The sequence below is a fragment of the Aptenodytes patagonicus genome, chromosome 5 (genome assembly GCF_965638725.1).
Source record: "Aptenodytes patagonicus chromosome 5, bAptPat1.pri.cur, whole genome shotgun sequence".
In the NCBI taxonomy this organism is placed as follows: domain Eukaryota; kingdom Metazoa; phylum Chordata; class Aves; order Sphenisciformes; family Spheniscidae; genus Aptenodytes; species Aptenodytes patagonicus.
The window spans coordinates 37,295,615-37,309,499 of NC_134953.1; the positions used below are offsets into that span (position 1 = coordinate 37,295,615).

At 41.9% G+C, this 13,885-nt stretch overlaps 1 protein-coding gene across 2 annotated transcripts in view; it reads right to left on the reverse strand.

Annotated features, from left to right (window-relative positions):
- The window catches only part of CTNNA3 (catenin alpha 3), a 582,319-nt gene that overhangs the window by 542,355 nt on the left and 26,079 nt on the right, over window positions 1-13,885 (reverse strand). The gene's annotated exons all lie outside the window — the stretch shown is intronic.

Below are 13,885 nucleotides of genomic sequence, written 5' to 3' on the forward strand. Positions count from 1 at the left end.
AACCGCAAGACTCTCTATTCTTTTCTGTTTGACTTCATTACCTTTCACCTTTTGTAGGATCTGTTGTTTTCAGATTTTATCTCTGCTCCAGAATTGCTCTGAAAGCCTTGAATTTGCAATGCTTGCTTTCACCAATTCCCACTCCAAGTTAGGTGGAAGCAATTTAATTACATCTGCAAGCAAGACCTGAGTACAGTTTAAGCTGACCAAAAGCTATCCATAATGCTCCCTCTTTATAAGTGTGTAAGAAACTGCTCATAATATATCTGTACAAGTTCATCATACACCCTCAGCTCCAAACCATGACACACTTCTCCAGAAATTACCCCAAAGCTGCTCCACCCTGTTATGGGGTTGAGTAATACAGGGAAAAGGTCTCTAATGATTTCCAAACTCACTAAGTGGACATAAGGTACAGTCTGGTTTTGAGCATTTTTTGGTTTTTATCAGCATGTTAGACTACAATACAGTTGTACAGTTGTGGAATCATCATCCTCTTAAGGATGTACTTAATCCCATAGCTTCAATTCTTCCTTTGGCAGGAACTCTGCTAGCAAGCTCACTCACTTCCTTATGTCCTGAAGCAACCCAAACTTTAATAATGCCTTTGGCTCTCTGGAAAGAGATGTAAGAACCAGCATGTGAGGATGAGTAAATACAAACCAAATGTGTAACTATAAGGGTAAAATACTTCAATAAAATAGATGGGTAATGGCCAGGACATCTGCTTAGAAGAAGTCTGTCTTTAGATGCAAGGGAAAAACACTTTTTTAAAATTTAACTCAAAAGTAAATAAAAAACAAACAAGCAATTTCAAGAAAACATACATATGCTCTTTTCAGTGCCATCAACAGGAAATCAGAAAAATCTGCCCTGGACAGATTTGTTATCTGTCATGTTTTATCAGAAGGTTATCAGAACATGTTTTGAACTTAAAACCACATCTGGATCTTTCTGTCTCATTCTGTCATCAGTGTGAACCACCATTTTTGGGTGAATGGCAAGAAAACCTCTTTCACTGACACTTTTACTGCCTAGAGGTGAAAAGAAATACTAGTACTCCAGAACTTTTTTTTCTCTCTCTCACCAATAACCAAATGTAAATAATCATAAAAGATCCACAGAAGCTCTTTTTTGCCTGTCACTTTTTCAACGTACTTCGAACATACTTTCTGGAAATTGAGAAGTAGCGTTACTTTACTACTTTTGCTCTCTGTGGCATTACTGGGTAACTACCTGGACTGATTTTTCCTTTGAGGAAAGCTGGACCACAAGTAGAGAAGAAATCATAGAATAGAATCATAGAATTATTTAGGTTGGAAAAGACCTTTAAGATCAAGTCCAACTGTTAACCTAACACTGCCAAGTCCACCACTAAACCACGTCCCTAAGCACCACATCTACACGTCTTTTAAATACTTCCAGGGATGGGGACTCAAACACTTCCCTGGGCAGCCTGTTCCAATGCTTGACAACCCTTTCAGTGAAGAAATTTTTCCTAATATCCAATCTAAACCTCCCCTGGCACAACTTGAGGCTGTTTCCTCTCATCCTATCGCTTGTTACTTCGGAGAAGAGACCAACACCCACCTCACTACAACCTCCTTTCAGGTAGGTGTAGAGTGCAATAAGGTCTCCCGTGAGCCTCCTTTTCTCCAGGCTAAACAACCCCAGATCCCTCAGCCACTCCTCATAAGACTTGTTCTCCAGACCCTTCACCGGCTTCATTGCCCTTCTCTGGACACGCTCCAGCACCTCAACATCCTTCTTGTAGTGAGGGGCCCAAAACCTCATGTTTGAGGTGCGGCCTCACCAGTGCCGAGTACAGGGGCACAATCACTTCCCTAGTCCTGCTGGCCATGTTATTTCTGATACAAGCCAGGATGCCATTGGCCTTCTTGGCCACACTGTCAGCTCATATTCAGACAGCTGTCGACCAACACCCTCAGGTCCTTTTCCGCCAGGCAGCTTTCCAGCCACTCTTCCCCAAGCCTGTAGTGCTGCATGGGGTTGTTGTGGATGAAGTACAGGACCCGGCACTTGGCCTTGTTGAACCTCATCCAGTTGGCCTCGGTCCATTGATCCAGCCTGTCCAGGTCCCTCTGCAGAGCCTGCCTACCCTCGAGCAGATCAACGCTCCCGCCCAACTTGGTGTCGTCCACAAACTTGCTGAGGGTGCACATGGGGACAGCCTGCTTCTGCGCCTTTATGATTTCCTTCTTGAAGAATGTCCAGCCTTCCTGGACTCCTCTGCCCTTCAGGACTGCCTCTTGGGAGGGACTCTGTCAACCGGTCTCCTACACAGGCCAAAGTCTGCCCTCCGGAAGTCCAAGGTAGCAGTTCTGCTGACCTCCCTCCTTACTACTCCAAGAATCGAAAACTCTTATCATTTCGTGATCGCTATGCCCAAGACAGCCTCCAACCGTCACATCACTCACAAGTCCTTCTGTTCACAAACAACAGGTCCAGCAGGGAGCCTTCCCTAGTTGGTCACTCACCCCCCTCATCCAGATCATTGATAAAGATATGAAACAGAACTGGTGCCAACAGTGAGCCCCGGGGAACACCACTTGTGACTGGCTGCCAATTGGATTTAACTCCATTCACCACAACTCTTTGGGCCCGGCCATCCAGCCACTTTTTTACCCAGCAAAGAGCATACCCATCCAAGCCATAAGCAGCCAGTTTCTCCAGGAGAATGCTGCGGGAAATGGTGTCAAAGGCTTTACTGAAGTCTAGGTAGACAACATCCACAGCCTTTCCCTCATCCACTAAGCGGGTCACCTTGTCATAGAAGGAGATCAGGTTAGTAAAGCAGGACCTGCCTTTCATAAACCCATGGTGACTGGGCCTGATCACCTGGTTGTCCTGTATGTGCCATGTGATGGCACTCAAGATGACCTGCTCCATAACTTTCCCCGGCACCGAGGTCAGGCTGACAGGCCTGTAGTTCCCCGGATCCTCTTTCCAAACCTTCTTATAGACGTGTGTCACATTTGCTAACCTCCAGTCAACTGGCACCTCCCTGGTTAGCCAGGACAGCTGATAAAGAATTGAAAGTGGCTTGGTGAGCACTTCCACCAGCTCCCTCAGTACCCTTGGGTGGATGCCATCTGGCCCCATAGACTTCTGTGTGTCTAAGTGGTGTAGCAGGTCACTAACCATTTCCCCTTGGATTAAGGGGGCTTCATTCTGCTCCCCATCCCTGTCTTCCAGCTCAGGGGGCTGGGTACCCAGAGAGCAACTGGTCTTACTATTAAAGACTGAGGCAAAGAAGGTATTAAGTACATCAGCCTTTTCCTCATCCTTTGTCACTATGTTTCCCCCCGCATCCAGTAAAGGATGGAGATTCTCCTTAGCCCTCCTCTTGTTGCTAATGTATTTATAGAAACATTTTTTATTGTCTTTTACAGCAGTAGCCAGATTAACTTCTAGTTGGGCTTTGGCCCTTCTAATTTTCTCCCTGCATAATCTCACGACATCCTTGTAGTCCTCCTGAGTTGCCTGCCCCTTCTTCCAAAGGTCATAAACTCTCCTTTTTTCCCTGAGTTCCAGCCAAAGCTCTCTGCTCAGCCAGGCCAGTCTCCTTCCCCGCCGGCTCATCTTTCAGCACATGGGGACAGCCTGCTTCTGCGCCTTTATGATTTCCTTCTTGAAGAATGTCCAGCCTTCCTGGACTCCTCTGCCCTTCAGGACTGCCTCTTGGGAGGGACTCTGTCAACCGGTCTCCTACACAGGCCAAAGTCTGCCCTCCGGAAGTCCAAGGTAGCAGTTCTGCTGACCTCCCTCCTTACTACTCCAAGAATCGAAAACTCTTATCATTTCGTGATCGCTATGCCCAAGACAGCCTCCAACCGTCACATCACTCACAAGTCCTTCTGTTCACAAACAACAGGTCCAGCAGGGAGCCTTCCCTAGTTGGTCACTCACCAGCTGTGTCAGGAAGTTGTCTTCCACACACTCCAGGAACCTTCCAGACTGTTTCCTCTCTGCTGTATCGTATTTCCAGCAGACATCTGGTAAGTTTAAGTCCCCCACAAGAACAAGGGCTTGCAACTGTGAGACTTCTCCCAGCTGCTTATAGAATATTTTGTCTGCCTCTTCATCCTGGTTGGGTGGTCTATAACAGACTCCCACCATGATATCTGCCTTACTGGCCTTCCCCCTGATTCTTACCCATAAACACTCAACCCTATCGTCACCATCATTAAGCTCTAGACAATCAAAACACTCCCTAACATACAGGGCTACCCCACCACCTCTCCTTCCTTGCCTATCCTTTCTGAAGAGTTTATAGCCATCCATTGCAGCACTCCAGTTGAGCGAGTCACCCCACCATGTTTCCATGATGGCAACTAGATCATAGTTTTCCTCCTGCACAATGGCTTCCAGCTCCTCCTGTTTGTTGCCCATGCTGCGTGCACTGGTGTAGATGCACTTCAGTTGGGCTATTGGTCCCTCCACCTTTTTGGGGGGAGAAGCCCTAATTCCTATGTGACCATTCTCAGGTGCTTCTGTGGTTTCTAACACATCCATAACCCTTGTGTCTTTGCTACCATATGGATCTCCATCCCATACCTCCACTGAGACAGCAGACCGAAGGACCTCGCTAGCACACAGTCCCTCAAACATTGGCATGCTGCCCCCAGGCTTATCTTTAGCGAGCCTGGTTTTATCCCTTTCCCCCTTCAAATCTAGTTTAAAGCTCTTTCAGTGAGCCCTGCTAACTCCTGTGCAAAGATCCTTTTCCCCCTTCGAGACAGGTGTACCCCATCTGTCACCAGCAGGCCTGGTGTCGTGTAGACCGACCCATGATCAAAAAACCCAAAATTCTGCCACTGACACCGGCTCAGGGCCAGATATTGATCTGCTGGATCTTCCTGTTTCTTCCCTCATCATTCCCTGCAACTGGAAGGATAGTGGAGAACATTACTTGTGCTCCTGATCCCTTAACCAGTCGTCCCAAGGCCCTGAAGTCTCTCTTGATTGCCCTCGGACTTCTTGTTGCAACTTCATCGCTGCCTACCTGAAAAATCAATAATGGATAGTAATATGAGGGCCGCACCAGGGTAGGAAGCTTTCTCTTCACATCTTTAACCTAGGCCCCAGGGAGGCAGCAGACTTCCCTAAGAAGTGGGTCTGGTCTCCATATCGGGCCTTCTCTTCCCTTCAGAAGGGAGTCTCCTATGACAATGACCCGTCTTTTTTTCTTTATGGAAGCAGTTTTGATGCAGAGCATAGGCTGACTTAACCTCGGTGACACCTCCAAGCCAGATGAACCATCGTCCTCGTTATTGTTCAGTTCCACTTGCAGAGCTTCACACCTGTTATGCAAGGGCACCTGGGAAGGTGGGGTAGTCACAGAAGAGATGTGCCTGCTGTGCCAGGCAGGAACTTGTCGCCATTGCCCCCTATCCCTTAAGTCACTGTGTTCAGCCAGGCGGAGAGAGGATAGGGAACCCTCCGTATCATGTGTCCTGTCTGCCTGTGGGGTCTGTCTCAAGGAAGGTAGGGTGCAATTCCAGTAGTCTCTCTCTCTTGCTCTCCCTGACACTCCTCAACCTACTCACCTCCTCCCGGAGCTCTGTCACTAAGCGGAGGAGTTCCTCTACCTGGGCACACTTCCCACAGGTGTGCTCACTGCTGCTGTCTGGTACTGGCATGTGTAGGGCACACCCTGCAGCCTGACACCTGGGTGGCAGCGTGTTCCCACCGGAGCTCCGTCTGGGAAGCTGCGTCAGTCATGGTGGGTGCAGAGCTTAGCCATGGCTTTCTGCCGGGTGGATACCATTGCTCCCTGGTCAAGCCAGCAGAGCTTCAGCGCCCTTCCTGCACGCTCTTCCGCACAAACTGCCACACCTGTTTGCCCACACTGTTGGCGGTACTCCTGGTCACTAGTGCTCCCTAAGGGCTTCTTTTATATGTGGAGGGGGGCTTGGCCACCATTGCTTCTGGCCCTGCCCAGATCTTGTCAGCCGCTGTGGTGCAACCTGCAGGCTCCTGGCAGCTCTCGGCTCCCCCAGAGGTTCCCCCAGTTCGGGAAACCCCTCTGTGCACCTCGCTAGAGCACTCCACTGCCGATGGTGCCAACAATGATCATGGTTCTATCTAATTAGTAAGTATAACTGTAAGCATCAGGACTAAATTTCCTAGTCTCACAGCTTATTCACTGTAATGTCAAAGAAGACATGCAAACTCTGACTGAAGTTTCTCCTCCAGTAAAGCTGTTTATAAGGGCTGAGAATCCTCTGGTGTCTTTGTAAGCTCTTGATGGAGCCCTTTTGTTTTTTTTCCCCACTATCCATCTACCTATTTTCAGGAGCCTTGGAACTTCTGCTCTTCTGTCATATGTAATGGAAATGCAGTGAGTTCAAAGGGAAGAGGCTGAGGCATAAACAGAGTGGTTTCATAATGTTTCAACAGGAAATCATACTAAAATTTTGATACTACTTAAGCTAAAATTTACTATGTTTGATCATTCAAATTAATTTATCCAATTTAATAAAGACTTAAAAGTCTCTTCATGGTGTAGCTTAGCTCTGCATCTTTCTGTAAAAGGTTAAGATCACTGTTCACTGTTGCTACCATGTTTACCTGTTGCAAGCAAACTGATTCATAATACAAGTATTTGTGGAATAAGTAATGATATTAAAGGCAGTTGCTGTCTGATTTTTAAAGTCTAGTTTAATTATTACATTTTGATAACGTAACTTTGCAGCTGCACTTCATAGCATCCTTTATGGAATCCCAAGGAAATAGCTTCTGCATTAGACAAGTTTGAGCTTGTTTGGTCTGAGATGGACAAAATTCTCTCCAAGTTTAATGGCATTCCCTTGACAAGTCTGGGAACCTCAATATGGGCCATGAAAATTAATGGCTTGTCAGCTAAACAGGAGGCCAGGCCGCAAAAATATGAGATTATAAACATGCAGTGCAAAGTACTTCATTGCTTACAATTCAGAGATGTGGGAGGAGACATCATTAAATATAGAGTACAAAGTCTTATTCCTGATAATAACCTTACAATCTCCATATAAACAGAAAGAGGTATGGGAGGCAGCAGATACTGCTTCTTCAGTTTGTGAATGATGCTATTTGACAAACCACATACCTTTAATGTCATTTGCCTGGGAGTCTACCTAAGTTATAAGGGTGATGTAATCAAATGGCCTGCTGCCCATCCTTTACTCGGTCTCCTTCTATGTACTTGGTTCAGATTTAGGGCCAATGCTGCAAAAAGCCAGTCTGTTATTCAAAAATAAGGAGAAATGGCTCTTTTCTGGTTTGTCTAGAGCTGCAGAGGTGAAAGAGTATTTGTCTTTCAGAATATCTGTATTATCATTTTCCACTGTGCAGGGCAGCAAAATAGCACTGAACTATTTTATCTATTTGTGAAATATTTCTCTTTAATTTCATATTGATTAGTAGGAGCTGAATTAAGGACGAGAAGCAAATTTTATTTCCATTCTGATATTAGGAAGCCATTCATTAAAAAATACCTTCCTGTTTTAATAACATACTGCTTCTTTAAAAGACTGAAGTATACTAAATGTACTGTTTTAAATCACCAGGACATATGGGGGGGGGGGCGGGGGGGAATTCAAAACCTCTCTTAAATTCCAATTACTGAACACACATACTTATGAGAAAATAGTTGCTCTCCCGGTATTTTGCTATAATGGAATGGGCAACGTGCCTCTTTGGAGAGGTTTATGCAGAGTAGGTCACCCAGCTTTTTCCGTTCAGAAAATATCAGATGATTTTGCTCTCATTTTGAGAAGGTCTGAAGACATGCATTTTGATGATAAAGTAGATACTGTTTGTTTTGCATGCATTGCCTCATTTTTGCCTCCCAAAGCAAGAGCAAGTTATAAAATAAATTTCTCTAGATCAGAATGATCTGTGCATGCTTGAGATATACAAATAATTGTTGATCAGGCAAGCCACTCTACATTACACTGACTTCATTACTATTATACCAATAAATAATCTGCCAAAAAAACCTGATTTTGCAAGGTTATTTTACCAACCTAGAATTTGCCTTCCAAGATTAGCACTCATAGGAGGAAATTTCAGAGTGTCACTTCCATATTACTCTCTTATAAGCACTGCACTTCAGTGTTAAGTAAGTGTTGCTGTAGAAGCAAAACACAGTAATAACTACTCAGAAGGAAAAAATTTAGCAATGCTCTTTTTTTCCTGATAGATTCAAAGAGAGTCAACTGCAATGGAGTCCTAGTCACTGATTGGAGCATGCAGGCATTTACATAGTCCAAATAATAATTTAAAATAGGTGTCTGCTTTTCTAATATCCCACCTTCCAACTTTCCCAAAATAATTTTCAAACTTCAATACCAGACTTAATACAGATTTCTCAAACTCAATTGTACTTCTGGCAACTTCATGCATTCCATGTTAATCTATGCTACAAATCAGCTTTGTATCATCAGTCTCCCCAAGCTTTATGCTTACAACTTACTTCATTTGGAAATTATCTCACAACACTACAATTATTTATTTTTATGAAAAATTAGTATATAAACATCTTTCATACTATGTATGTTAAACCAAACCAGAAAAATTCCATCTTACTTAAAGAAAGCCTTATCCATTCAAAATAAGCCCTACTTCTTTCACTCCCCCTCCCCTTATACCTGGGTTGTGCGAACAGTTTGTATAAAGCTTAGGACCAAGTGAGTCCAGGTAAATTTGCTTTCCTCACTATTTTGTCCTGGTTTGTGTAACTGACAGGTTGCTGCTTATATTCTCTCTCATCATCTCAGGGATACAAACAGGTACCACCGTTGTCCAAGGCAGCTTTTCCCAGCTTTAGGAATCTTTTCCTTAACTATTTTTCTTAACTCATAATAAAAAAAGTTTATATCCTCCCTTCCCAGGTCTGTCTACCCACCCCTACATGCACAGTTTTCAAGAGATGTCAAAACTCGCTCCCTCACAGGGAGGAGTTTTAAGAGGGCAACCTATTCCTTCCTGTTGCTTTCTCTCGCTTTTTTTTTTTTTTTTTTTTTTGCTAGAAGGCAGTAGATAGGCATGATTTTCCTCTGCTATTGTGACCCATGACTCTCTTAAAAAGGCAGTGGCTTAGCAGTAGGGAGGAAGGCTGTGTATTTATCTGCTCTGCCACCACTAAGGGTGAGGGTCTGCTCCTACTGTACTCTAAATCATGCAGACACCCTGGAAGAAATGGAAATGATCCTCTCTCAAATCTACCACGCATGCTTTGCCCATGGAGACCCTTCTAGGATACTAGGTAGGACAGGAAACAGTGGAAGACAGCAGACAGGGTGCCTGCAGCAGAAGCAAAACTAGGAAATTCCTGAGAAGTAGAAATTCCTGAGGGAGCTGACCCACACCTAAGTCTTTGATGTGACAGCAAAGAAAAGTTTTCAATACACAAAGATGACACTGAAGAGTCTATTGCAGACACGAATCTGCTGAGAGGTACTGAACTAGAAATAAGACTGAAGGGAAGGCTCTACACTGCAAAGAAGCAAGGATTGGATTTGTTTTCAAACCTTTTCATTTAAGTGTGTTTTTAACCCAGCAATTGTGGTATTCTCTTGGAAATACAGCCGCTATATTCCATTACATTTTCTTGTGCTCTGGTAAAACAGGTTCAGGAGCCTTCGGGCTTGCTCGCTTCAAAGAAATTCTGGACCAGTAGCACCTGAAGCTGGACAGTTAGGGTCACTTCAAAGCCATGTTTCTGACTGGCAAGAAAAGGATAATGCTTTTTTTTTTTTCAGTGATTCCCATGCTAAGACCAAAAACAGGTATTATTGTAAACAGCACTGCAGTGACTGGGGAGTCTGTTCCTTAGCAACGGTTTGTTAGAAGAAAGTCATTAAGAATATGGCTGTTTCAAGGGAAGCCCTGGGGGTTACAAAGCCACAAGTCATTAGGGAGTTACAAAGTGGCAGTCAAGAGGCCACTATACCAAGAACAGAAGTGGATCTAGGTTCCTGTTGCACTCAAAAAGATGTTCACTTTGAAAAGCCCAACTCTTAAAAGTAATTCTTTAGGAGCTGCTTTTCCTTTGTCATTTTATTGCATGTTACAGACTGCCACAGAATTTTCAGAGTGCAATGATAAACACTGTAGCCCTGATTACAAACAACTGCATCCCACGTGGCATATACTGTCCTCAGATTGGTAACAAGAATCCATTTCTGCTGGTTGATGAGAAAATAAATATGAGTATGAACCAAAGGGGAAGCCAAATCCTCTCCCAAAGACTCCTGTCATCTTCTTAACACCCCTTATTTTCAGAGATTTCTCTTGCCGTGGGAGTGACCCATGCCCACCAAAGGGAAGGTGGGAAGATTCTGATTGTTTTCAGTTTCACAACCTGGCCCTGTACCCCCCAGGGTAGCCTACATTCTTTTTTGCCCTCTGTCCATTTTTTAATGTTTTACTGAATGATACCACAATACCAAAACAGTCAGAAGGTAATGCAGGGAGCAAGTCAAATTCTAGTTTAAGCAGAGTTACACAAGTCAAACCAAATACCTAAATCTGAAGCATAGGTAAGCCTGAGATGACTTACCTCTCTTCTTTTATGTAACCACACTGTTTTTCTCCTGCTCAAAACATTTTTAATGCTGATGAATACTCTGCAGGGAAGGGAGGAACAGACAGCACTATGCCCACAGGGCCCAAGTTCACAAGTTGCTTCTTATCTGTAGCCATTCTCATTTTTTTTTTCCTGGCAAGAGTTTTAAATAACTCTAAGCAAGCATTTTATAAAGATCATGCTGTCTGAGGCGTTCATGAAAAATACGAAGACTTAAACAGTAAATCTACAAGCATGACAAGAAGGGAAAAAAGGCAGATAAAACATGTTGGCTCAGCATGATCTGAAATAGATTAGAGAAAGACAGACTGCCAATGTGCTTTGAATGAAATTCTCAGAACTTGTTACCTTCTTGCTGTTCTCCTCTGATCAATAAATTCAAGCAATTCCATTAGTCTGTTAATTCACTTAATTAAATAATATCGAGCATTACTAACCATAATGAATGAGGCTGGTAATACAGCTCTGAATCAAGAGTGCAATACAAAGAGTGCAAATATAGCTCTTCATCTGACTACACTTTTCACAACTCAGTTTTTTGATTAGAGACTTCAAACTCTAAAAGAAGTATAGAAACTCAGATATGGACAGCTATTTATTTAAACCCTTCCCTGTTTAAAAAATTTTAAGTTGTTTAAAGAAGCAAAACCTTTCTTACCAGTGTGAGGTACTTTTATTTTCTCAGTCACCTTTAAAATGAGCTTGCCATTTGCACCGCACCATCATACTCTTATAAGGCTGTAAATTCCACAAATGGCTAGAAGGTTACTGTGCCAGAATATGATCAGTCACTGAGAATTTGTCCTGGCTTCTAATATGCATTACTTGATACACACTTTGCTGGGTGAAGATTCTATAGAATCCATAAAACAACCAAAATTCCCTCCACTTCATTAGTGAATTTTCAGAAAAGCTAATCTCATGTTCACAAAGGTATATTTTTGGACATTTGGAGTGAAATTCCTGCCAGGTTTATCAAATTCTTCCAAATAGACTGACCTGTTATTTCTAGTTTAAATGTTGCATTTCAATATTTTTATGACAAAAATATTTGGTATTTTCAGCATTATACTCTATTTTATATAAAGATTTTATTACATAGAAGTCAAAAACTGACTGAAGTCTAAGTAAAATGTACAGAAAATAATACTCTTATAGACTACATAAACTGGAAGGAGGTAGCTAGATATACTTAGAACGGCAGATGTGACAGGTAACACTAGACGAGGCTCTGTATGACAGCTAGTCACATTGTCATTGTTTCCTTTCTATTTTTATTCACAGATTACAGAGGAAATTAAAGTTTAATGATCTAGACTGCGTTCTGTCAGTAGAAGTATGGTTTCAAAAGTTTTGAATGTCAGTGTTGGAATTAACCAGCTTTACTGAGTGAGCAAGACTAAAAACTTTCAGCACTCTTTGATAAATGGGTTTGAAAAATATTAGATGCATAAATAGATAATTCCCCATTAAATACTTCCATATTCAATAAGATCTGATTAATACTCTACTGAGCTCTTTGATGATGCTAGACCACTTACTTTCATTTTATACATACAAACAAAAGAAACCTCCTTGGTTAGAATTTTCATTTCATTTATTCTACTATTACTTGGGGGGGGGGTGTCATTTTTAAAATTAATTTTGGCTCACTCAGTCCTTTAAATTTCTTCATTTTAGTCTATGACAATTCTAGAGCTCAGAGTTATGGAAATAAAGGGCAATGAAATTTCTCATCTCTTAAATGATTAATAACAGCTGTAACATCCATGTTTTTGTGAACAAGAGGATAAAATGGTAGAAGTACTAAAATTTTAGAACAAGTTCAAAGAAAAACTGCTAATGACTTTTAAAGAGAGTTGATTTTCAAGTCATATGAACATGCAAACATCAAGAATATTAAAGTTGATACAGCAAAGACATGGTCTACTTTCTACGCTGCAGCCCCTGTGTGAATACAATGTCTTTTTGTTGAAGCAAGTCCACATTGAAGAAAAACTGAATTCCTAAGGGAGTTTTAAATTATAATAAAAAGTTAAAGACTTTTAAAAGAGCAAAGTTGAGACTCATTAAAGTATTTAATTGCATTTAAATCTGGGTCAGTTAGTCATGACCAGAAGTTGTTACAATCTGAAGGTTGTTCAGTAGCATATGCTGAAATTACTCTATCTTCCAAGTCGATTTCCTAATTGGATGTCAATATAAAAAGACACCATTACAGCTAATACCACTGTTGGCAAGTTCAACAGCCAGGGCAAAAACTAAATAAATATGGAAAATGTACCACCTTCCTCTAAGAACTAGGGTGGGTCTTTTTACATAGGCATTTTGGAGAGTGTTATGCCACGCTAATTTATTCTAAGAGTTAATTGAAGAATTCAGTTCTCACTCCTATTAGGTGAACTAAATTAAAGTATGGAAGAAGAAGAAAACTGAATTGCACTCTTTGCAGTGTCGGAGTTTTTCCTGAATGATTCTTCACATTCTTTTATGATTTTCCGTTATTGTTTGTTTTCATTTTCAAATGGAAATCATGAAGTGAATTATACAGTTGTTTAGAAATACTGAAAATGGAGGAAAGAAAACTACCCAGTTTTAGTTCTCTTATGTAAAACATACTGAAAACATTTTAGAAGGCTGCATCTAGGATTATGAAAATATATATGTAAAAATGTCATAGGCTACCAATGAAAATTCTCATCATTTAAGAGTATTTTCCACAAACAGTACAAAAAGACATAGGCCACTCCTCTTACAGCTGACAAATTTCATACATGTATAACAACATAGAAGCTTCTGCAAGTCAATGTTCATTTAGCCTGCACTGCATCTTCAACAATTGTCAATGCTGGATGTTTCAAACACAGTATTGAAACCCATACAACATTGTTTTATTATGAAATACTGTTCCTACTTCGACTGGGAGCTACATTTTCATTTCCCTGTCCTCACCAAACTGAACTTGCTTCACAATGGTCCCCTTTAAGTCAGTGGGTCCTCTTGTGGCATGAGGCATTATTAGAGGTGGCACTGATTATTCACCCCTGCCCTGAAACATTAAGAAGTCAATAGAACTTTGAATTTTTACCAGTCTGTCACACATTACTGAAGTTATTAGGTGAAAAAAGGAAACAAAAATTGAACAATTCCTTGCTCTTTCCAGCGAAGACACACACCAGATTGAATGGAGTAAGTAGCCAAAGAAGAAACTCAGTAAACACATTTTTGTGGTCAGACACATGATGCTGGGAAGATTAAAATCACACTGTTCAAAAAAGGAAGGAAGCCTGC